We start from the raw sequence: 24421 nt of genomic DNA on the forward strand, positions 1-24421 counted from the left end.
TATATATATATATATATATATATATATATATATATATATATATATATATATATATATATATATATATATATATATATATATATATATATATATATATATAAAATTTTCATACTCAAACTATTGCATTAATTATCGCATTAGTACAAGCCGGTATTCTCACCATCTGATGACGAGATCACCGAACAAGAACTGATGCTCCTTTTTTACTACCCCACCTCACTCACAGAAGACAATCAAAATCTGCATCACTAAAATCAAGAGCCACTTCAACTAAGAATCGTACACGAAAACATCAGGATAATACTAATAATAACTCAGGAACAAAAGGGAGCCCATAAAGATGACATGAATATCGCGACAATCCAATGCGTAAACGATCAATCCAAAGTACACTCTAGTTTTTACTATTTGAAAGCACTGCGCACTCTCAGTTTCTACATGAGGATAGATGCACACAAGCCAAACATCACTCATGGAATCAGACCACACGGAAGTAAAAAAATCAACATGCCTATTCCATTTTAGGTGTAGATCTGTTCTCACTTTTACACTCTTTGTCTATAAGGAAAGAATACAATGTACAAATCACAACATAACATTTTTGTATATAATACTGTACTAAATAATGAAACATCATTGTACAGTGCTTCTGTACACTTACCAATAAAATAATCATCTGGGAATAAATGAATAAAGATTAATTCTTCAAAGCTTTTAAAAAAGTCATAATACTTCACAAAATGGGTTATTGTAAAATTCTATTTTTAACACAAAAACGCCTAAAAAGCAACTCAAAAATACTAATAAACTGAATCTAAAAAAAGCGAACTGTGTTTCATATTACACAGTTTATTTTCTCTGTTTTGGTTACAGAACTATTGACTGAAACTTGTTAAAGGCATTTTGAAAAAAAAGAAATGATGTTGACTCATTAAAAATAACTCCCAATTAGTATACAGTGTAAACATCCTTTACTATCCTAACAAAATATTTCAAGTTTCTAACTGCCTTAAGAGTATGTCGTCGTTAAGAAAATTCTTAAATTCACTACCATCCTTGGAAAATGCCGAAGGGAAAAGGCAAATTCTTTTTCTAATATTTATTTAGCAAGTGTAATCCCTGAAACCTGCTCCCTTTACCAGCACAGAGTAAACAGTTCTTGCAAAGAATGCTGTTTCTCTTATCGAGAATATGTTTATTTTGCTTCTGTCACATGATTCTATAGATTTTAATCAACTGATGTAAGAAGAACTGTATCGTGTCTCATATTCATACTGCAGCTGCATATTTATTATAGTTTTGGAAGAAAGGATTGAAGTTAGCTTCGTATTTGATGCTTATTAACATCCATCGCCTTCTATTTTCCTTTATTTTTTATTTCCTTTTCTCTCCCGTGGTCACTTTTGATGAAAAGCAAATAAAACTTGCGAGATTTGTATATTACGGCGATAAAAAGTCATTTTACAATTTACAATGTTACAGTGTTAGTTCACAGAATAAATACTCGCACTGTTATTCTGAAGAATTACTAAAATAAACCACAGAGATAGACATTGTTTTCGAAATCATTTAATGAAATATGTTGGGTAATATAACGTGTCTAAAATTTATAGTTTCTGCATCAAATTATTCTACTATTACCACTCTAAGAGAACATAAATCCATCGAAATATTTCATCGATTTGTATTTTGATTATTAGCATCTATTTTCTTCAGTATTTCTTGCGTTGTAGGAGGTTAAACTCATGTATTTCGAAAACCAAAATAAAAGGGAAAAGTGCTATTCTTTCAGGTTACAACAAAAGTGCATTTGATCAAATGCGCTTTCTCGGTATATATACTACAAATTTAAAGGATTTAGATTTTGTCAAATAATAATAATAATATTACTTCAAGGAAAAAAGATGTTGACTGTGTAAATAAATGTATTAATTAAATTAAAAATAACACCATTTACATAGAAAACAGTTCATGTAATTTGCATATTTTCATGTCAAGTGTATGAAGCAAGTCTGGCATATGTCGATGGAGAAATCAATAGTTGTGTCTCTTGTATAATATATACAAGTGACAAGAAAATAAACAAATTTAGTTTATTTATTGTAATGCCACGTTTTTGACTTTAGTAATTCTTTTGTTCGTTTTAAATCTATGAAATGTTTCTCTAAAAGGAAACGTTTTTGTGTGTCTATATCAATAAATAATTCACCCATGTAGGATTACAAAAAAGGAGAAAGAAACATAGAAGTTTGCCTAAAGTGTTGGATAACCAACTGCTTTTTTTTTCTTTTATCTCTAATCTCTCAATTGCTTGTGTCCACGAAGATTTCCCTGGATGCTACATTTACTTCATACAAGAAGTATGCCTCTCTGATAGAAGCGCTCAACGTCAATACAAAGAGCATCTCTAGATCTCAGACCGAGAAAAAAGATTCAATAAAAGTCTTTTGATGTCTCTGCGTCGTCATTACTGGCAAATCCTTTCTGGGTAATGTCTCGTTGGTCAAACAGAAACCGAAGTGGAAATACCCCTACATGACAGCTTTAACCCTCAGTGTACAATCGCTGACCCATAGCTAGCCGTGAGAAGTAACAATGTGCAGGAACACGTTATAACATGGTTGTTGTTTGAACTATGTTCAGATAACTGCTAACGATAAAACAGCACGAATTACTTTATCTGCACATCTGATTCGTAGGTATCAAAAGGTATTGACTGATATAATAAAGAGGATTTTGTTCATCCTCGCCTACCAGGTATAATAATGGATGTAGCTAGTACAAGGTTTCAAAGTGACTTTATGTAGGGAATGTCTAAAAAACTAGATTTAATGAATTATTAGATTAACTTTAGTACTTATTTCCCATTTTGACTAAAGAAATTTTGAAAGTTTCAATTACTTACCCTCTTTGTTCTCAGAGATAAAGAGAACAGAAATATCAATTATACAGATAACGAAAAAATATAAATATTTATTCATCAGTGGACAAAGAAAAGGCAACATTACAGTAAAATAGTTACTTTTAATACCTATTAAAACGAAAAGTTTTAAAAACATCCATTCTCCAATGGTGGAATTCCAACAAGAAGACTGTTGGCTGGAAAGCGGGCCGACAAGGCCAGCACTACATAAAACAATTAGCTTTTAGTGTTCCATCAATAACTGCAGACCAACTTTATATATGTTAAACATTCACATGATTTTGTCAAGCAACCTTTACGTCTTTTAGCTAAGAGAAAATTTACTTTCAGATAACCAAATGTCCTTCAATCATATGAATGACTGAAGACTGAAAATACACAAAAAGAGAAAGAATGAGCACGAGTACTGCTTTTCTATCATTTCTTTCTATTAATTTTTAGAAACCCTTGGAAGATTCCCTTAAACCCGTCATCTCGATCCAAAAAGCTGACTCAAATGAGAAAACTATTACTAACTTGCGTGCTAAAACTCTTCTGGTCCTGTTGGCATCTCTCTAATTGTTCTCCAACACTATCCTTCAGAGCCAACACTTATCCTGGCTCGTATCTATAATTTTTATACATACCTGGTACTTAACCCAATGCATTGAAGCAATTTTATATCCATCCTATTCCAACAAAGGGCGATAGAAATCTGCCATTAAATTAACAACTGTCATCACCTCTATCCTTTCCAAAATAATTGAGAAAATAATCAAAAGCCAACTCCACTACTTAGAGGCACACAAATGTATCAGAGATCACTAGTATGGATGCAGCCATTAAAGATCTACAGTTGACCTCGTAGTTTACATCACACGCCTTTGGATACGTAACACACAGTATTACATTTTCTCGCGAAAGGTGATACCAGCTCATCTATCCTCAGTAATACACAAATCACAAGTCATCAGATCACTCTGCTCGGGTTAACGTTTACCTCCAATCTCTCCTGGCATAAACACATCACATTAATACCATCCTCAGCATCTTGGGAAACAACACTAGGCATTATCTTCGTTCAAGATGCTCTTTTATACCCAACTATCTCTTAACTATAAACAAATCCTCAATCCTGCTATGTTTAGAATACTGCTCACATGTTTGGGGTGGTGCACCTAAAGCTTCCCTTAAAATCCCTGACGCCGTCCATAGGCGAATAACTAGGCTCATAGATGGTCTCACTCTTACAGATTCGATTTAAATTCCGTCTCACAGTCGCAGTATTTCAACACTACGTCAATGTAACGGGTATTTTCATGGTCACTGCTCGAGTGAATTGGTGACTATCCTGAGCTTTTCCTCCACTTTCTGTTTCACCTGTTAATACTAGAGCAACAGCTGCTCAGCAACCCTTTACTGTGCAATAGCAAACACTAACCTGTTTTTATTCTTTCTCTTTTATTCCGTCTACATCTGCCCTCTGGAACAGCCTTTCTCGTTAACTATTTTCAAATAACTACAACCTTAAAAACTCTTAAAAAAAAAAAAGAAAGAAAACATCAATAAACTTCTATCTAGGTCATCATCTACATATCATATACGGTGCTGACGTAATTATAGGTCCATCGATGTCTCATGTATGGGATCAATATCTAAAAAAATACTCATTAACCCTTTTCCTCTATTTGCATTTCTAGGTGTAATAGGTTTTTTTTAAAGTATCTCCCCCCCGGTCATAGTAAGATACAAACCGCATTTTAATTTCCTTGCTGAAATGGTAAGCTATGACTATCTTCCATTCTTGGCTATTTGGTTCATTCATGATACAATAGATCCTAATCTATCATTATCTATTATCAACCTGTCCATATTTAAGGATACTCCCAGAGCACCACCAGATATGCCAACTATTTATCATTAAAACATGAGGGAATTGAATCTAGCTGCCTTAAAAGGCAAATAAAATTAGTTAATTCCTCCGTGAACAATGTTGTTACTTCAAAACCATGAAATAAAAAATTAAGAAGATGATTAGCTGTGTTCAATTAAAACTAGGAATGTTCTAATTGAACATTGACTGGGTAAAGTTAAAACAATTCTGCAATTAGCGCTTACTGATTTAAATGAATGGTTGCAAAAAGCTAACATTATTTTATATAAAAAAAGGAAGAGACTCCGAAATATAAAGGAATAAATTCCAAATCACATTTGTTGTATTCGTACATATTATTCTTAAACCATTAACATTTGATTACTATGTTGAATTTATTTGAAACGAAAGTTGATAATCGTACTATTACTATACATGAAGATTTTAACTGCTCTAGTATTGCTTCATGATAGGTAGGAATGAAAGGCGCTGCTTTAACTTTACTTCTGAGGAAATGTCATCCAACTATTTGTAGGTACTTAGAAAGACTCCGTAATCCAATGAAAATATAATACTTTGAATAATGCTTTTAAATAGGATATTTTTAATGTGTAATGCTAAAGCGATTCATATGTATGAGATAATACGTTCTCGCATAATACGAGAATAAGTATAAAAATATCATGATTGTGACATGTCAAAATTCTTTTATTTTAACTAAAGTATAGTATATTTCATATTCTTCGAAGTGAGTTGCTCATTCGGAAGAAATAGGACACTGTACTTAGCAACTTTTTAAAATATCAATGTTTATCTTAAAAAGCTAAAATAATAATTGACACCTAATCCTTTATCCACCTTTTATTTTACATTCATAATTCTCAAGGCGAGTAGTTATTGGAATAAAAGAATATATGACGTATATGCCGTTAAGAATAACATCCATTATTTTCTGCTAGAATTAGCTAAGTGAATAAGTGACGTAAAAAGCTTTTAAATCTTCTTAGAAACATATTAGTGGGAGTGACAGAAACTCCCACTTAGATTCTTAGATTCTTTCATTCTAGTAACAGGTAAACTTCAATGCGGCACAGCTATTTCATCTTTATAAAACAAACAACTAAGATGTACCAAATAAACATGTTTCAGAAGGTATCTCTACCTTAGGGAAAAGACATTCTTTTGAACATAAGAAATTTGATTCCCTTAGGAGATTATGCTTTTACAACGGAGAGAAAAGTGGTTTTCTCTGTTTGACGAGATAGAATTTTGCTACACCTCTTTCAGTGTCAACTGACATACAAGAAGAGAGAAACTAACATGCGTTGTGGGACATCTCTTACATAACGCGAGAAACACATTGGAGAAGGAAGGAAGGAAAGGACAAAAAAACCTTTAGAGAGTGTGGATGAAAATTAAAACAAAAAAAATCTATTTAATTAAGAAAACTTTTAAAAATATCGTAATGATACGTTTAGTTGCTCTATAACTATTACAAAGAACATATTCGCCCGCAGTACCGGTTAAAATCATAATAGTATTTAGTTGTACCAGAATACCGATATTAATATGGTTAAAAAACAGACATTTTTCCCAACCGTTTTTATGAAAATTGGTACAATATATTAAAAAAAGAAAACCAGTTAGAATATGATTTTATGTTTCAAATCGAAGTATTATTGCAATAATAAATGTTCTTACAAAAGTATTAACAATACTGGTATTCTAAAAGTTTATATATATATATTTATTTATTTATTTACTACAGATTCTGTTGATGGAATATTGATATTTACAAAATTACAACCGCAACCGTTATACGAGGATAAGGTGGTTGGCCCTATGCCTCTCAGTGTATCATATGTCTATAGAAGCTTAATTTTTTCAGGACCGTTTTGCTGTTTGCTTTCTTGCTGGCTGGAGGGAAAACCCCACATAAACTGGAGAGAAAAGAACCCTGCAGTCCTCACCCAAGATCAGCTATCTTGGCTACTGAGGAAGTAGCCTACACTCCACATATCAGCGACGGGAATCGAACCCAGGACACTCCTTTCCCAGGAATATGGTTGTGAAGCAACCAGCCACTCGGCTAACCGAGCGGACTAATACATAGATACATAATAAAATTATATTTTGTGAAATTTATCTTGCACTGCACTTGCTTTTTATATATCGGTATCAATGCAATTCATTTCAGTTTTCTAGCGAATAATATTTTCAGCGAATTTTTTCAGAGATCAATCGTTCGAGCGATGAATTTTTCCGTGATGAATTTTTCCCTGTGATGAATATTCCATGCAATGAATTTTCCTCGCGATAAATTGTCCCCGCAACGAATTTTCACCGCATTATAATTGTCCACTCCATGTATTTTCCGCGATGAATTGTCCGTTAATCATCTGATGGTATACGTTTACTTCGTTATGGAAGAGAATACATTTTTATTCAGCTAACGTTGTTATCAGTTGCAAGGAATTCGGCAATATACTCAAAAGTATCATTAGTGAGTGGGAGAGAGAGAGAGAGATTAACCATATTTTATGTTAGGCTTGTGAATAATTTGCATTCAAAGTTTGGTGATAGTAATACCTCAACATCTCTAATGCCGGACTAGTGTAACTGAATAGGAATATCATTTTGATAGAAATGATATTCCTATTTAATAGAAATAATGAACAAGTTTGGAATTTCAGCATTAGGATGACGATGGAAACATTATAAATTTGATTGCGTGATACAAAGAAACTTTTAGCGAAAGAAGATCAAAATGATGAAATTGTATGTCGGGCACTACCATGGGATGTCAAAGAGAATATATCCATTAGTGCTACCTTTCAGATGAAAAGAATAAAATAGTAATTATGAAAGGGACATAAGTAATGATTAAAAAGGTGATATTTTGCTTTCTGTTAGGGCTGGTGTTAGATATTACAGTATTTGGAAGAATGTAGATGGAAATCAACAGCATTAATATCGGAATCCAGCCATAGACAATTATGAAGTATATTTGGAATGGCTGAGGAAATTGATATTTTCCCTTATATAATCTATTTGATTTTGTATTATATTTTGTTTCTTTCTCGTTAAAGTAACGGAAACTGTGTAGGAGCCATGCGAAGTCGTAAACGTAGAAAATTTCACCAAACATTGTACGAATAACAGGCTTAACAATGTTTTCATCTACACATACCTGTAGCCAACTTCGTGAGCGAGCGCTATTCGCTGGGAAATTATTCACTAGCTAATCAGTAAACTTCTTTCCCGAACTTAAAAGGAAGGCAATTGAATCCAGTTCAGTATACTGTCTGAGGACCATTTATTTGTGGAATAGCTTTAATGCTACACCATAGTATACATAATCTCGAAACCAGGTCACACGATGTGATGTTCGTGAGTCATGTCATTTATGATACACGAAATTTAACTATCGCTGTAAAAAAAAAATAAAATAAAATAAAATAAAAATAAATAAATAAAAAAATAATAATAATAAAAATAAAAATTAATAAAATTTGTATTCCCTTAAATCCATGAAAACTTTCGTTTGACGATGTTTTCACGAAAACTTTATCCGTGAAACAACACAAATATGTAAATTCTTTGCAAAATATGTATTTCACTTTCCGTAATTATTTTTATATAAAAATATACTTTATATGCAACTGCTAGTTACAGTTTCGTACCTTTTTTTATGAATATATAAATTTTCTCTGGTTCAGATTGTGTTCCACGAAAATTGCAAGCAGTTGAAATATATGACCTTCAACTAAATCAGAACGTATGGTGAACCTATCCATGTAGAACTGCTTGAAATACTTATTTCATTTTGTTATATCATCTAAGAGAGAGAGAGAGAGAGAGAGAGAGAGAGGGATGAAATCAAAATATGAAAATTTAAAAACATAACCACTAAAATAGTATATTGCATGTTTAGAATTTTAAATCTGAATTCGGTATACGTCTGCATGTTGCTAACAGCAGTTCATCGAGCAATGCATTGCAAATCTGAAGATGAAAGTCTCAACTTAATAAGTGAGGTAACTCAAAACTGCGTAGGAGACATGCTAAGTCGTATACGTTGAAAACTTTACTCAAATTGTACGAATAACTATGAGCAACGTTTTTGTCAACACATATCTGTAGCGGATCTTCATGCGAGGGCTATTCACAGGATTATTATTCACTTAGCTAATCACTAGCTTTGAAATGTACGCCAGTTCATAAGAATATGAACTGGACTAAGGTCTCAAAAAAAAAAATGAAATTACAAATATATAAAAAATAAGTTAAAACACCAAAGGAAGGTAATGCCCCCCCCCCCTCTTGAATTTTTTTTTTGAAGACGCCTATGAAATATATTACAGATTTCAGAGATTAAGAATTAAACTTTTGGAAAAATAAAAGTTAAAGAACAAAAAAGGGAAAAAAATTAGTAAACTATATACAGGAATGACAAAAATGATGATATGCTGGACTTTTCTTGAAAATCATCGTCAGATAAGAAGATTTTTTATATTATTAGTGTGTATTTTGTTTGCATTTATTTTAGTGGTGGAATTTAAGTTTTCTGATAATATGGGGAAGATAATTTTATAAATAGAATATCTGAAGATGTGTTTGACGGCTTTGTAAATATTGCAAATACATGAAAATTTTACAATAGTATAGGATTTAAAATAGTAGAGATAAGTTGCTTTGGGAAGATAGAATATAGTTTCGGGCTGCGGGAATAGCATAATCTATTAGTTGCTTAGGGTATTGGTGAGAACAGATGTCTTTTTTTGGTATGTTATTTCTTCGTTTAAGAACAGTGATTGAAATGGAGTATTTGTAAGCGTTAATAAACAGTTCTCCTCCTATCAGTAAAATAACCTATTTTAATGATAGGAGGAGAAATACAAGAAATTTCCAATGCTTGTAGGATTCTGGTATACCGAGAAGAGCCTGAGAATGGTCTCATTTATGAAAACCGAAAATTTAACCCATTTATTGAAAAGTGTGGCTTATTGATGGAAGTTCAACGAGTACCTTCAATTACTTTATTTTCGGTGATGTTATTTTTCATTTACAAAATCGTTCTTTATTTATTCTTTTTTTATTATTTATTTAGCACTGTAATATATACAGTGCTAAAAATAAAAGGGAAAAGTTCTTTTGATTGCTAAATATGTTGTCTCGTCACCGTGATAGACAAAGTAAACATTTTTTCAACTGTATATAGTCTACTGTTGTAGTAAGCAGATAGCAGATTCTATCGAGACATAAACCCATTCACTTATACACACGCACTCTACACAATGCCATCTGCAGTTATCTTATTTAATATCTCGTGACGTGCATTAAATATTACGGTTCATATTCGAATGCAGCTAATACGTTCAGTAAATCAACAAAAATATTATTATGCAGACGTAGACTGTATCAAAAGTATATAAAATAGATATGATTACAGATCGCTTTTCTTTTCTTTTTTAATTTTCGTATGTTTTTTTTTTTTGTTTATAATAGGCTACTGCAAGTAATATGCAAGGATGTTATTTCTGTAAACTGTGTTCTTTTATAGTTCGCATGTAATACAAGATTAACAAAAGAGGTTTCGGAAAGGAAAATCTACAATCTATTCAAAGGATGGGATGTATCAAAACGCGCGGTCTTGCAACTGCGCAATGAAATCATGTCCTCAGTACAAAACAACTTTTGTTTAATCCTCAGATGCTTTTTTTACTTAGGAGAATTTTTTTTCTATGGTTTACTTAAATAAATGTCGGTTAATTAATTTCGTTTAATCAATTCTGGTTTATTATTTTTGTTTGATTAATTTTATTTAATCAATCTGTTTCGGTTAATTTACTGAATTAATTTGTTTTTATTAATATTGATTAAATTAAGGTATCTAATTAGTGTTTTAATAAATTTTGTAAATAAGAATTGTTTGGATTTTGCACATTGTTAAAATTTCCCATCTTCCTTATAACCGCGACTCAGTGCCGCGGCATCAAAATTAATTTCCTTTTAAGACTTACTCATCTGTATGAAGAATCAAAACTAAATGTAGTACACAGCAAAACTGAACTTGAAAGTTACATCATTTATAATTTTGGAGAAGAAATATGCTTATTTCTTATGTAAACCAGTCCATGAAAGCTTGTAAAACTATCATACTTTTTAAGATAAAATTCAAGTTAGATCATTTTTTCCCTTGATTTAGTGATCAAACATGATACATTCAAGCCACTTCAGGTTTTATAAAGGGCACCACGGTGATTATATAACCACCGAGCAACAGGGTTATTAAGAGCGGGAAAATGATTGCAAAAAGGTAACAAAAGTATTGCTAACCACTAAAGAAACTCAAAAACTGTTGGCTGGCAAGTAGAGGATGGACCTTATATATTCCTTCAAACTGGGTCGCCATAGAAACAGATGGATCATAACACATTGCCATGTAACATATGGAAATGTATTCTACGTGTTTTTTTTTTTTTAAGAAGCAAAATATATACTTCTATTTTTATCTAATGGGGGAATGAAGTGGGTAAAAGATAATCGGAATACAAGTCTGATATCCGTTTTTTTTTTCTTTTCTTGTTTCCTTTATCCCCACATTTCCATTGGGTTATATCTTTTCCGGGATATAAGTAGCACCTGAGATTGTGGATTCACTTTGTCAATAATATTGCTGCTACCTACTGTGAGAACTGAATCTGGAAGTGAGCTCATAAAGTATACACCAGGGAAAGAGAGTGAAGGATACTGGAAAAAAAAGCTACGGGTTTTGAGCTTCATCCAAAGTGCAATCATAAAAATTCATCTCAACACTCTGCATATCCCTTACAATCTTCAGCTTTTATGAAATACAGCAGGGTAATAATAAAAGTAAAATGATTTTTATGATTAAAGAGTGACATATTTTCCTGTCAAATGTTCAAAAATAAAATTAAGAAATCCAAAAATTAGAATTTCATTTCACCATTGTACATGACCTGAATATCCGATTAGATATAATCAATTTTGTTTTAAATTGATTATATTGATATAAAAAACTTTGTTGAAATATCCATTTCAACAAAGTTGTTTGATTTCTTCTTTATTCATTGAAAGTTGCTCGAAAGTTAAATTATCATGTTTCTACCTGATACATTCTTTAACATTTTTTCCTCATAGAGTAAGCGAATAATCTGTTTATATGTTCGTATAGATATATTATATTTGAGATTTCCTAATATGTAATCATCGTATTTTTGCCATCGAAGCTTATATTTTTCTTATGGCTCTTTACTCATTTAATTTGATTTCTATACCTATTTTTAGCCCTAGGTTTTTCACTTTCATTTCACGAAATCAAGATTTTCTACAGTACAACGTTTCAATATAAATTCATGTTCGGAGACTTTTACATAACCAGCATATAAAATCCTCTTCAGTTTGGTCACTTTGCTGATTCACCTGATTGAGCTGGCAAATTATTTGCTGTCAGCAATGACCTTAACCAATGGAGCTGCCAATCAGAATTCTTCGTAATGCTACTTTTCGTTCCCCTCCCTACACAAATCCTTGAAGCTTTTTTCTCAACGGTAATTCCGATAGCTAACTCTATGGTTGAAGTCGTCTTCGTTTCACGCATAAGTAATTCACATCTAAACTGGACAGTGATTTTCTTACTCATCATCAAAAAGAAAGTTTTTTTTTTTTTGCGTGTCATTTCGTACTAAAACTGTTCAACTGGAGGAACTGAGTTTTCACTCGGTCTTTCAGAAATGGGCTATTAATTTAGTTATCTAATCATAATGTTTGTTGAGAACATCCCACGCAAAGAATTTAATGCATAAAAGAAGAGTTCGCTTTTTAAATGAGCCATCATAGCTTCTAATAATAATAATAATAATAATAATAATAATAATAATAATAATAATAACAGCATGAAACATAGCTGATTCGAATATCAGCCTTGAACTTGCTTCACTTTGTATAATAAAGGATCTAAGTCCTGAACCTTTATAAAACAATAATCCGACTTTAAACAGAGCAAAAGTACGAAACTTGTCTCATGTTCCAATGCAGTACTTCTCCTAATGTTGTGCTTCAACCACTGGTTGAAACGTGTGCAATTACCTACAACAATCTCTTCTTCATTAAGATGGCTCTAAGTACAAAATGACGTCATAAGGAATGCTTTCTTTCATCAAAGAACACATTATCAGCAAGCACTAACTTCCTCTGTTTGGCTATGTTTCTAGACTTGGGAGAACATTCTCCCCAGTATATGCTGTATTTAAGAATTTTTTTTTAAAGATTTGGAGTACTAATTTTTAGTTTCATAGTCTTACGCAACATCATCTCGATATTGTTTCTTCGTCATTTTGAGATATCTGTGAATATTTTTTTCAAGTTGTGTGCAATACTTCATGTCTTAACTTAATTTACGACGAAGTACTGCTTACAGGCGCCACGTAAATCAATTGTTGCATTTTAGCAGAAAAAGAGCTACAAATTTTTCCCTATAACGCCAACATCAGAAAAACCATAATAAATTCCATTCTGGTTGTTCCCTAAAACAAAATGTATCTTCGATCTTCCCAAGTTCACTGGGATGTAACCTCTCTCTCTCGAGTTTCAGAAACACACACACACACACAGAGAGAGAGAGAGAGAGAGAGAGAGAGAGAGAGAGAGAGAGAGAGAGAGAGAGAGAGAGAGAGAGAGAGAGAGAGAGAGAGATCCCACATCTCATAAAAATCGACTGTATGACAATATTACTACACACAGGTATATTAATACTACGATCCCAAGATGATGATATTTGTCTTCCGTGCGAGCGAGAGTGCAGAAGACAAATACCATTATCTTGGGATCGTAGTATTCATATACCTGTGTGTAGTAATATTGTCATACAGTCAATTCTCTAAAATCATCGCTAGCGGTGGGCTCAGCTTTTAGTGGCGGCTAGGAGTGGAGACAGTTGGTCACCGATCTGCAAACATCAGAGCTAAAGAGCATCGCTTACTCTCCTTGTGAGATAAAAATGAATAATACTGTAAACAAAACACACGTTTTGTTTCCAGTAATATATTTTGAGTATTAAAAAACGGTATATTTTCAATAGGGCTTATTTTATTGTATATGGGAGTACCAAGTCGTATGCGATGAAAATCAAGCAAGCCAAAATTTGATGGAACAGCAAGTATGTGGTTAATTTTGTTTTGTTTTGTAGTTGCAAGTTTCTTCTCAGAAGAGAATGTGTTTAGTATTGACATTTATATGAAATTAAAAGACAATTAAAAAGACTTCTATCGAACCTTTTTTTAAGCCAGTCTTGCGTTTTCCCTTATGCATAATAGGCCTGCTGGATTCTACTGCATACCACGTGTCATTGCAAAATACTCTTTGTGTTCAGACTTCTTCACTAATGTACAAAGGTCTAAGGATTCTGTACTTTCTCTCCCACCCATTTCTCCTATTCATGAAAGAGGTTTCTGGCTGACGAAAAAAAATATCCCAGCTCCAAGCTATGTTACATTGTTCTACTGCTAAAAAATCCGTTATCCATATATATTGGAATTCGAAGACAGAACGCTCCTGGAATATTGAGAAGTTTGGGATACTCTGTCCTGTGAAGTTCATTTAAGAGTCATTTCAGGAATTGCGCGGTGAAAACAGTTCAAAGATTTAATACTTATGTAGTGCATTCACTGAGCACAAACTTCCACCCACGATTGCACTTTCACGATTTGTCTAGGCAGACAGCATCGATCACCTTTCTTCGTAACATTAGCAATCTGCTCATACCAAACATGCTTCACAGTTACAAATCATTCGGCCTCACTGAGGTTTCCCCTTACACTAATGCTGAATCTTCATATCGCAATCAGGGATCATCAGTCTCTTATAACAAGAAGATTGCGTGGATAACATTCGAATATTTCTTTCTACCTATTTCCATATCTTGCATACATGAGGCGTAAATGCATGTTATGCATTTATTTAAGTATAATTTATCTATATAGTTCAAATGCTTTCCAGATAAATTTTAACATTTCTAAATCGATTTTAGAGTACCAAATATTCAATGCGCAATACTACGAACTCACTTCTAGATCAGCGCTGTGCGCAACTTAAGAAGAGATATGACCTGCACAATATTTCTCATATGACGCAGATGTTTGATATTCTCACAATTTTTTCATGCAAAACAAAAAAAATGTATCTTATGCATGTTTACGTATAAAAATATTGCATTCCATTTGACGCATTTCCATCATTGTTATTTATTCACTTGTACTAAACAGTATTTTTATAAACTCATACAGCCAAATACAGTTTCGCTCAGAGCGTAGTAATTGGGAAATGCTATCTTAGAACATCATTATATCCTTAATATATTCTTTTTACTTAACCATTTCGGATAACTACAGTAATGAGTAAATGACTTGTTACTACTGTCATCGGAACTGAAAAAAATTATATATGTATAATTTCTTGCAACGGTATAAAATGTTCTTGTCTTATTTTCTAGACTTTGTCTCTTTGCTGTTTATCTCAGCTATATCTGGAAAGTCGTCTTGTCACGTTGAAGCAAACTCTGAGTTTTCAAAAACAGTTGGCAACTTTGTCATAACTTAGAGAATTCCAAGAAGTAGCAGTCGTTTGCATTGTTGTACCACATCAGACTTCCTGGCACGCTTTACTTTTCTTTTCGCATGAGTCACTGGCTTCTTACAAGTAGTTTCCGATACTTTACCTTCTTGGCACGGAAGGGGCTCAAAATATCCATACTACTGGAAAGAAAAACTCATAGGCAAGATTCTTCTTTACTGAAGAATATATCTTCCAGCAATGTCCATTCTAAATCCACCGACTTAAGGTAAGTCATGAAATATCAGGCAACATCAACAGAACTTTATAGATTACATTATATATGATACAGTAGAAAATAAACAGTATGATTAACGCTAAAATCAGGAAGTAGCGTCCTTTATTGGTAATTCTCGATTATGTCTACAACTCTCGGAATTTATAATAGAGTGTGATTCATCAGCCATTTTACTTTCACTGTTTGAACCTTTTCGACCACCCACCCTACAGTTCGGATCTTGAGCTCAGTGATTATCACTTATTTCTGCATATGAAGTAGGGGCTTCCATCTTAGTATTTTGAAGAAGATTAGGAATAATTGAAGAACAGCTTTATTTATTTATTTATTATTATTATTATTATATAATAGAGTATCAATCATTCATATATATATATATATATATATATATATATATATATATATATATATATATATATATATATATATATATATATATATATATATATATATATATATATATATATATATATATATATATATATATATATATATATATATGTTAAAGATACCAAGCAATTTTAAATATAAATGGTTTTAATCCATTTCACAAGTAAGCAAACAGAAAAGAAAGTCAAGTTTGCGCCTGCAAGTAGTGCACGGCTGTGTGACCCCCACGTAGTGCAAGTCTTAGGCAACTGGTGGTAAAAGTGGAATAAGTTCTGATCGCTATTCTTAATATTTACCTTTAATGCAAAGCACATCTCCTTGAGGAGAGGAGATGTATGATGCTATGCTCTGTATTACTTAAACCTTGGTATTTCTAAGCCTGGCTCCCACTGATGAGACCTCAATAAAGGTTTAATCCGGTCTGGATAGTGGCCTTGCTTTTAATGCATATATATATATATATATATATATATATAAGTTTAGAGGGGGAAGTGCGATGTTCTTACAAGGGAGGATCACTTCATATAACAAAGTCAACGCATTTTCTTAGTATTCCAATTTTCTAAGTTACAAAGAGAGATATTTAATATATTTATAAATATTAAAACAGAAGTTAAAAATTAAAAGAAAAACTAAATATAAATTATTTTTGTGCAATTACAGATTACTTCACTTGCATAAATGAACACGTTGATTATGAAAGTATTGAATAATATTGCTTTTTAAACGAAAATTTGGAATTTATAATTTTAATGTTTTTATATCATATAATAAATTTAAATTTATAAAATTATTTATACGAGGCTCATCCAGAAAGTAAGAAAGTAAGGGTGGGGGGGGGGTTAACGCATACGTTGCGACATAGAGTGATTCATTAGTTAGCCAATTCTACTTTCACTGTGCGAATCTTTTAGACCACCTACCCTACAGTTCGGATCTTGAGCCCAGCGACTACCTCTTGTTTCTGCATATGAAGTAGGGGCTTCCATCTTAGTGTTTTGAAGAAGATTAGGAACAACTGAAGAACAGCTTGATTTAAGTTGAAGTCGCTGGCGCCAGACTCTTTTGATGCAGTGTAAAGAGCTAGATTTAATGGTCTAGTGCTACTATACTAAAAATGTCTGGCAGTCAATGGCGATTATGTGGAAAATGAAGTACATATGTAGGTATTTTAGCGTATAATACACCTTTTTTTTCTTCCATTTTAATTATTTTTGCCTGGGCCTTGCACTCTGGATTCCCCTCATGTTATAATTTAAAATTCCATAATTTCATTGTTAAATGCAAACTCGAACAATATGTGACATAGAGAAGGAGGAAGTGGTCAGAATTTCAGAAAAAAATATCAGTTATATATATATATTTCGTAAGAGATAAATAAAAAAAAAATTAAGGTTTAACTCTTCCCATTTACTAAACGGAAGTAATCAAAGAGTTCGCTAATACTGAGAATTATACAATTTAATTTACATGTTTATATCTCTTTATTGTATTTTTTATTTGAGATTTTTGTATAGGATATTGGTGGATATTCAAGGAACGCAATCAGCTGATAAATAAATCAAGTATACCGAGAGAATTTCAGAATATATATATATATATATATATATATATATATACAGATTATTATATATATATATATATATATTTTTTTTTTTTGTGGAAAAAGAAGAAAAGGATTACACCAAACACTCAGTACAAAGGCGCACACATTTTAAGGAAAAAATAAATAAAAACTGACGAACATTCTTGCAAAATTCCAGACAATGCGCGTTGGCAAAAAAAAATAATAAAATAAAATAAAATACAGTAAAATTAAGAAATTAAGATATTTAAAAAAAATCTCATTACTTTATAAAATACAATTAATTTTATTTACTCATATAAATAATTATTTGTTAGTTAATGAAAGCAGCATTTCTAATTTTTATTTTTTAAGTTACTGCTTAAACGTATAATAAAACACCATATTTTCTAAAGCAGGGATTGATCTTATTAGAAATTCTTTGAAGTAACTTAAAACCAGTACATACATATCATAAATAACCTGGTCAAGTTAACTACCATATTAATAACAGAGAAGAAAAAAAACAGGCCACACTAATTCAACATTTGACATGAACTGGAAAAGGAACCTTCAATGACCATCAAAGCAACTAAATTTCATGTGTCAGATGTTCCACTTTCTCGGTATTCTGCTTGTCTTGTCTGCTCAAGAACAAACATTTCCTTTCATCGTAATTAATCTTTCTGGTTTTTCTTAGTGATCTTCTATTTTCTTTGTAAGCGTTCGCTGATTTGTTTCCATCACTTAATTCTCTTAACTTCACAGAATGTTGACTCTATGCCAATTTTTGTTTAACTAAGAGCATCAATCTTCTTCGTAGATGAGAAAGACTACAGAAAACTTTGGCAACTTTTCTTCACTTTCTTTTAGTAGATAACTACATTCGTAAATATCAGTTACTGTACAATGACGTCTTTTTGGTTTACCCGAGAATTCTTTTTCCGATGCTGAGAACAAAGGTAAATAAAAAAGAGGTTTTGGTAAATATTTGTTCTTAATTTTTCTACAGTGACAACAGATCTTCTCCATACTATAGTGATTTATTTAAACCGTCATGCGTAAATATCAAGGAGTAAGAGTGCGAAACTAACGTATGTTAAAACTTTCCTTGAAATTTCACCAACCATTTAGTTGTTTCTTGCATTCCCTTGAGATTCTTTATTTGAAGTCCCACTTCAAGTACAACCACTCTGGTTTTTTTTCTTTATAGTAAGGTATTCTTTAGAGACCTAAAATTAAATAATATAAAAATCATCAACCAGATTACCAATGTGATTTATTTTGTAATCGAAGCTTTTCATCATAATTTTAGTATGATTTTTTATTAGTTGTTGGAAGAATTTAGTTAACCATACTTTTAGATTTATCAATCCCACAGTGTTTTACTACAATATCATTTAACCTTAGATTTGCTTTCATATTTGTCTATCCAGTGGCGTTTTAAAATAATATCATTAATCCTTACGATTAGAACAAAAGTACCAAATGGACGCCATAATAATGACAACAAATGACAGTATTTGGTAAAAGATAACAAGATATGGTTTTAGTTAGTTATTAACAATATTGCCGTTTTGTTGTTGTTGGTGGTGGTAGTAAGGTTGATGAGTTTTCAGTATTTTTGTGATCTGATTGGACTTTAAAACTGCTAAATGTTTCCAAAAAGTAGCCATTTTTATATTAGGATTACTAAATGTATTAGTTGATTATGATTTTAGAGTAAGGATAATATACAGGTAAAATATCTGTTTCACTGTAACGAAACAACTAAGAATATAAATATTATTATTATTATTATTATTATTATTATTATTGATACTTCCAAGGAATCCGTAGACTCATCGTGGGAGGACACTTCCAACTCTCCGTCTTCACCACTATACCAACGACATCTACTACCCACCACCAACACAACTAGTCTTTTTTTTGTCTGCAAATTGCGTGTGTTCCGAAGGGCCGATTTATCTGTTGGGGAATGAAAAATCCTAGTTTCCTGGAGAAAAAACCTTGCTTCCTCCATATGAGATCGGCTAACTCACCTTCGATTGAAGAAGTCCATATAAAGATTCCTCGCGTCATAACGAAAATCGAAAATAGGCCTTTTATAATCGAAGGGGAAACTTACCGTCGTTCTTCCAGTTGCAATATCCAAATAGTATCCTATTAATATTTGGTTCTAAACTTTGTTTTCCTGCATTTATTTCAAAGACAAAAAGCAAAATTTCGAAAGAATGACTTTACTGGGATATTCGTTTGTGGTAGAGCACAAACAAATCAGAGGAAGTTTTTTCGCGTTTGTTTCAATTTTGATAGAAATGGTTTCTAAATAATTAATTAGTACGTAACATTTTAATGGACTATTACAATTGCCAGGATAACAATTAGGTAAAATAGCTGAACACCAGTTGGTTTTCAAATGCAATAGATTTTATGTCATTTGCGTAAAGTGAAATGAAAACCCAAAATTCAAGGAGAAAACCAGTAGAGTCAATAAATATACAGTAAGTATCAGATAAAGCACTTATTGAATCATCGTGTATGAAAAGGATACTTTTCATTTGAACTAATAATTAGTATAGAATTTGGTAGCATTGGATTGTTCATTATGTATATTAATTATGAGCTATCTTTAAGACAACAAGGCTGCTGATTTTGAAACGTTATTAGTGCAAAGTAAATATTGAACGGAGCACGAAAGCAAAGTTTTCTTGCTGGTGAAACAGATATTTGTGCAGAACGAGATGCATTCCAAACACGCACAACCACATATTGGCTATTCTGTTTGAGAGAGCGTTACTGTCGACCACATTAATAATACCCCTTCACGAAGCAGCCCTTTAGACAGCTCTGCATGCGTTTAATGAGAGCTGGTATTATAGGCATTATATATCGAGTTCCAGCGTGTTCTCTCCTCAGTAAAAATGCATTTTATCGCGGCATTCTAAACGTATATAAGTACATCAATGAGGAAACTCTAAGAACGAAGTTGTGAATAGAATAAGGGCGCAAATGTAATTTAAGTGGCAAAATGGATTCCCTTTAATTGCCTTTCGTCACGAGATACTTCGAAGAGAACGTGCTCCTAACAATAATACTTACATATCGCAAATGGAGGAGCTCGAGGGCAATTAAATGATACAAGAATCGCGTACTGAAATCCAGGTACACTTCAATGGACCGAGATGGAACGTGAAAGTGAGCATAATTTAAAACCGACAGAAAGCATATTAAAAGATTTCTTAAAGGCGCTCTATTATGCTCATTCGGTATGTGCTCATTGCCTTTTAGAGTTCACATTGTGGGAATTATGTTCGGTAAGGAGTTTCTTTATATTGATTAAATGTCAGTAAGTGCAAGGAAATCTTTCATGAGATTAAAAGTTGCTGTTATAGCACTTCATTAATTCATCCTTATGTTGAAATAATTTTCTAATCCGTTAATATGATTTTATTTATTTTCCAGTTCATTATATTGTACTTCTTTCCTATGTATCCTACTGGTTTTCGGGAAAAGTTTCTATACTCTTCAGATTGACCATAGAGTTGTAAGAAAAATAAAATAACTCAAATTAATAATTCAACCATGTTTAATGTCAAGTTGTTCTTGTTCAGAATATTTTTCTAAACTAAAGTTTTACAAATTTCCTTAGTGAAGTTAAAAGTTAAATACCAAAATGTACATACAAAATGCAATCAGCATTTTATGATAAGAGTTGAAATTTCGAACTTACTATTATGGTTTCGTTTTGTCGTTTTCTTAGCATAAAATTAACCGAATTAAAATTCGGTTAGTTCACCGAATTTTAATGAAATTTAGGAATTCGATCATCCTTAGTAACATTGGCCGAGTGTTCTCAGTTTTCCTTTCAACTTATTAAAATAAAAATGATAAAATTAGACAGACATTACGTAATTTTACCAGTGAATGTTGCAGTAAGATTATATATCTTAAGTATATAAACTGTGTGTAAGATAAAACGTCTAAAGATTCAGTTACTGTGAAAATGAATGAGCATTATACAAGAATACGATAGAAAAATGCATTTTCTGTCTGGGAACGTTTGCAGAGATTTTTCCTATAATAAGGATGTTAATATTACCTGAAATATTGTTAGATGTTGCCAGTCTTCATTTCTCATTAATTGTGAATAGGATTTGCAGTGAATTTTTCTGAACTTGTACAACACGAACTGAATATTGCATTATTACGGTCAAAGAAATTGTATTTCTCTTACAATTGTTTATTCTTAAGAATTATAAGAACAGAATATAAAGAAATATTCCTCAAAATGACCACATTCTTGAAGTAAGTGATTTTCAGTAATTTAGTTCCTACTTTAACTGACATAGTGAAAAGAAAGCACAAAGCTCTTTAATTCCATTCAATAAAAGTATAACTACTAATTTGAAATACAAACTCATCAAGAAATACCAAATTTGTCTGTACAAAACCACCAGCAAGCCATATCAAGATATGGTGCCCAGACATGGAACATCACTACTCATTGAGCAGTTAATATTGTCAACAGCTTTGAAACAACGTTAAACTTTTGAAACACCAGGATATACATAGCAATGTCACATTTCTAATACTCTTATTATTGAGGAAAGTCGGTAATAACTATTAAGAGAACCAATTCTAAAAAGTTAACTGAAATGGTTGGGACGTCAATTTAGACAATCACCTTGACTTACGTTCTGTGCTCTTGATACTACGGGCCAATTAAGGGACACAGAGGAAGAAGAAGACCATGAAAATAATTTTCGCAATACATAAGCAAACTGCTTTTTGACCATCTAATTTTACTATTTGCACAAAACAGATCGATTTGGCTTACTTTCATCTAATACACTTTATTGCCATGGTGGTTTGTTATGTGAATATTTCTGTATATACTTCTCTATCCATACCCCAATAAATGATGACGATCTCTACAGAGTACAGATAGAATTCTGTGATAATCAAAGAAGTAGAATCCTCACTGCTGCCCTTTAAGCACGAAGAGAATATTTGTATTAAATTCAGTGTGTAGAAGGTCTACTAATACCTAAAATAGTTAATTTTGGCCAGAAGCATTAGTAAACGATGATAATTTATAAAATATGTTTTAAAATATGAATATAACTCATAAAGTAAGTTATAATCATCTCGGAAACAAAGGATTACATGAAAAGTAACCAAAGACTAATTTCATCCAATTTTCTTGGCTTCTTTACCATTCTTGAACCCCATTGTAGGTTTCAAATGCAGAAAGACATAAATTTATATCTAGCTGGCATATTATAAGATGTTTTCGCTGATGGAAAGTCACAGAGGGCCATTTAACTTATACACCCAAAACTCGAAAGTTGTCTAGGAGAGAGAGAGAGAAAAAAGTCTTTGCTTCTGTAAAAGAAATTCGATTACTTTTTCTCAAACAGAAGTGGCAAAATCTCTCACCGCGAACTCTTATTACAAATCCTAAAGAAAATTAAAAAAATCACTATTGACGCAATGGCAATCTTAATGTACACTTGTTCCATGCCCGTACTTCTTTTGGAGTTATTCCACCAATTATAATCACATATTATTAGTGTGGATTAAATCATTTGTAATGTAACTTATGATCAGATTGCGTTTGTTTACTGCAAATAAGTTTCTGAATACAAAATATTACTGACATGGTTGCCCACTGGGAGGCCAGAAGTAGCATGTAAAAGCATCTTATAACGGACAGGTTCCTAAGATGAGAAGCCAAACGGCTATTTGTTTCTGGCGAGGTTGATATAATTTAAGGGGATAAAAATAATAAGGGGATATTTTTATCCCCTTAACTTATAGGACAGGTTCCTGATTTATTTATCCCTTATGCCACCTCCAGTATTGATATATTGTAAATTTGAGACTTTTTTGTGTGCCAGTAATTTATTTTTGCTTAATATTGATTAACAGTACTGCAGAAGTATAAATAGGAATGCAAATGGGGATTTCTATCATCCCATATTTTGTCATCCTGCTCTTTTACTTGTTCACCTTGAAAGCAGAAAGTATAGAATAGAATGACCATAGCCGTAACAGTTCACTTATCAGTCTTGAAAAGGGTAAAAATAACTTACCTTTCTATATAGACTGATCATTAAAATAGATATCTGAGTTTTAGAAAGTAAAATATATTCTAACACCTTTTATTGCAGCAAGAAATAGAATTTTTAGTATATATTTACGTCCATCATTTTCTAAACAAAGAAAGAGTTATTTTTCTGTGTAGAAAATTATAGAATAAGTTATTTAATTTTTGCCTTTGAAATTTTGAATAGCTTCCAATGGCAAGATACATATAGTTATACATATAATATCAATTAGGAATAATGTACTGTTTACCGTATCTGGGTCAATAATTAAAATTAAGAAATAAATGTATTTCTAAGCATTTCGAAGTTTTTTACTTAAAACACCTCTCTCTCTCTCTCTCTCTCTCTCTCTCTCTCTCTCTCTCTCTGTGTGTGTGTGTGTGTGTGTGTGTGTGTTATTTTAACATGCAAAGTTGTGTTAATATGTTAATAATTAAGTTAATATTAATTGTTGTTAAGTACTAATTAACCATTTTAATAATATTCTGAACCCCTATATAAATAATAACTATTCCGGATATAATTCGAATTTTTAAAAATTTTTTTTTTATTTTCTTCTGGTTGTACATACAAAATAGCTGCGGTGAAAAACCTTTCTCGAATGCAGTGTTTACCGTTATTAGGAATGTCCCCAATCATTACGGTATAGCTTACTCTCATAACAGACAAAATGATTGATTCTCCGGATAAGCGAAACGTCACGGTTACA

This window comes from Typopeltis vanoorti, chromosome 8 (genome assembly GCF_054136105.1).
Source record: "Typopeltis vanoorti isolate ZY-2024b chromosome 8, IOZ_Tvanoo_1.0, whole genome shotgun sequence".
In the NCBI taxonomy this organism is placed as follows: Eukaryota; Metazoa; Arthropoda; class Arachnida; order Uropygi; family Thelyphonidae; genus Typopeltis; species Typopeltis vanoorti.